The sequence below is a fragment of the Ascidiella aspersa genome, chromosome 5, assembly GCF_963924565.1.
Source record: "Ascidiella aspersa chromosome 5, kaAscAspe10.2, whole genome shotgun sequence".
Taxonomy (NCBI): Eukaryota; Metazoa; Chordata; class Ascidiacea; order Phlebobranchia; family Ascidiidae; genus Ascidiella; species Ascidiella aspersa.
The window spans coordinates 8,488,811-8,491,310 of NC_139451.1; the positions used below are offsets into that span (position 1 = coordinate 8,488,811).

The following is a 2,500-nucleotide window of genomic DNA, read 5'->3' on the forward strand; positions in this document are numbered from 1 at the left end:
GCTGGGCAGATGTTGCTGCTGCGCGAAGAGCCGAGTGTCAGTTTGTCGGGTTCTGAGCGGTCGCTTCGGCGAAGTTGTCTGGCGTGCGTTGCGCTCGCGCCGGTGTTGGCGACGTGGCGGTCGAAAGGCCTGCCGACGAAGTCTTACTCCGGCGGGTGCGACGGGCGGTGACGGTTTTCTGAGTTCGGGCAGCCGAGCAAAGAACGAAATTTTAACGGAGAAGCCTTCGGGTTTCGCATCGACCGAGCGACGGCGCCGCATCAGCGGCACCTCCTTCGTCGGCCTTTCGGGGCTACGCTAAAGTAGCTACCTGGTTGATCCTGCCAGTAGTCATATGCTTGTCTCAAAGATTAAGCCATGCAAGTCTAAGTACGAGCTCTCGTACAGTGAAACTGCGAATGGCTCATTAAATCAGTTATGGTTCATTTGATCGTACGTTTTACGTGGTTAACTGTGGAAATGCTAGAGCTAATACATGCGTGAAGCGCCGACCTCGCGGGAGGCGTGCTTTTATCAGACCAAAAACCGACCGGGCTTCGGCCCGCAACCTTTGGTGACTCTGGATAACTTTGCGGATCGCACGGTCTCGCACCGGCGACGGATCATTCAAGTGTCTGCCCTATCAACTTTCGTCGGTACGGTACTGGCCTACCGAGGTTCTTACGGGTAACGGAGAATCAGGGTTCGATTCCGGAGAGGGAGCCTGAGAAACGGCTACCACATCCAAGGAAGGCAGCAGGCGCGCAAATTACCCATTCCCGACGCGGGGAGGTAGTGACGAAAAATAACAATACAGGACTCTAAACGAGGCCCTGTAATTGGAATGAGTACACTTTAAAACCTTTAACGAGTATCCATTGGAGGGCAAGTCTGGTGCCAGCAGCCGCGGTAATTCCAGCTCCAAAAGTGTATATTTAAGTTGTTGCGGTTAAAAAGCTCGTAGTTGGATTTTGGGCGCAGGCGGCCGGTCCGTCGCAAGGCGTGTACTGGCCGTCCTGGCCTCACCTCCGGTTCTCCGCCGGTGCCCTTGACTGAGTGTCGGCGGCGGCCGGAACGTTTACTTTGAAAAAATTAGAGTGTTCAAAGCAGGCGATTCGCCTGAATAATGGTGCATGGAATAATGGAATAGGACCTCGGTTCTATTTTGTTGGTTTTCGGAGCGCGAGGTAATGATTAAGAGGGACAGACGGGGGCATTCGTACTGTGCCGTTAGAGGTGAAATTCTTGGATCGGCGCAAGACGAACGACTGCGAAAGCATTTGCCAAGAATGTTTTCTTTAATCAAGAGCGAAAGTCAGAGGTTCGAAGACGATCAGATACCGTCCTAGTTCTGACTATAAACGATGCCAACTAGCGATCGGGGGGCGTTAGTTTTACGACCTCTCCGGCAGCTTGCGGGAAACCAAAGTCTTTGGGTTCCGGGGGAAGTATGGTTGCAAAGCTGAAACTTAAAGGAATTGACGGAAGGGCACCACCAGGAGTGGAGCCTGCGGCTTAATTTGACTCAACACGGGAAATCTCACCCGGCCCGGACACAGTGAGGATTGACAGATTGAGAGCTCTTTCTTGATTCTGTGGGTGGTGGTGCATGGCCGTTCTTAGTTGGTGGAGCGATTTGTCTGGTTAATTCCGATAACGAACGAGACTCTGGCTTGCTAACTAGTTACGCGACCCAATCGGTCGGCGTCTAACTTCTTAGAGGGACTAGTGGCGTTTAGCCACACGAGATTGAGCAATAACAGGTCTGTGATGCCCTTAGATGTTCGGGGCCGCACGCGCGCTACACTGACCGGATCAGCATGTGCTCGCCTTGGCCGACAGGTCTGGGTAACCCGCTGAACCCCGGTCGTGCTAGGGATAGGGAATTGCAATTATTTCCCTTGAACGAGGAATTCCCAGTAAGCGCGAGTCATTAGCTCGCGTTGATTACGTCCCTGCCCTTTGTACACACCGCCCGTCGCTACTACCGATTGAATGGTTTAGTGAGGTCCTCCGATTGGACCTGGCGCGGCCGGCAACGGTCGAGCCGGCGTCCGAGAAGACGATCTAACTTGATCATTTAGAGGAAGTAAAAGTCGTAACAAGGTTTCCGTAGGTGAACCTGCGGAAGGATCATTAACGGTCTCGCAAACGCTTCGGCGAACGCGAAACTCGGACAAGCGAGAGAAAAAGTCTTTGCTACCCGGCGCCCGACCCGCGAGGAGCGGCGCGCCGGCCGGCGATTCGGTCACCCGGTAATGTTTGCGCGTCGAGTGCCGCGGTGCCGCGCGCTCCGGCTTCAAGCGTCGGCCTGGCCGACCGCTCGGCGCGGTCTATTTTGTCACCCTATAGTGCGAGGCACTGTGCGAGCGAAACAATCGTGGATGGCTCTTGGCGGTGGATCACTCGGCTCGTGAGTCGATGAAGGACGCAGCTAGCTGCGTGAATTAGTGTGAATTGCAGGACACATTGAGCATCGACGTTCTGAACGCAAATTGCGGCCTCGGGTCAATCCCGGGGC

General features: G+C 54.6%; 2 non-coding genes across 2 annotated transcripts in view; both read left to right on the forward strand.

Moving 5' to 3' along the window:
- The first annotated feature begins 307 nt into the window (after positions 1-307).
- LOC146142386 (small subunit ribosomal RNA) lies at positions 308-2,118 on the forward strand. Its single transcript, XR_014500106.1, has one exon. It is a non-coding gene; the product is annotated as a small subunit ribosomal RNA (ribosomal RNA).
- A 247-nt stretch (positions 2,119-2,365) lies between these two features.
- Positions 2,366-2,500, forward strand: part of LOC146142387 (5.8S ribosomal RNA) — a 154-nt gene continuing 19 nt past the window's right edge. The window contains exon 1 of the ribosomal RNA XR_014498804.1: positions 2,366-2,500. This exon is cut by the window's right edge and continues 19 nt beyond it. This is a non-coding gene — a ribosomal RNA (5.8S ribosomal RNA).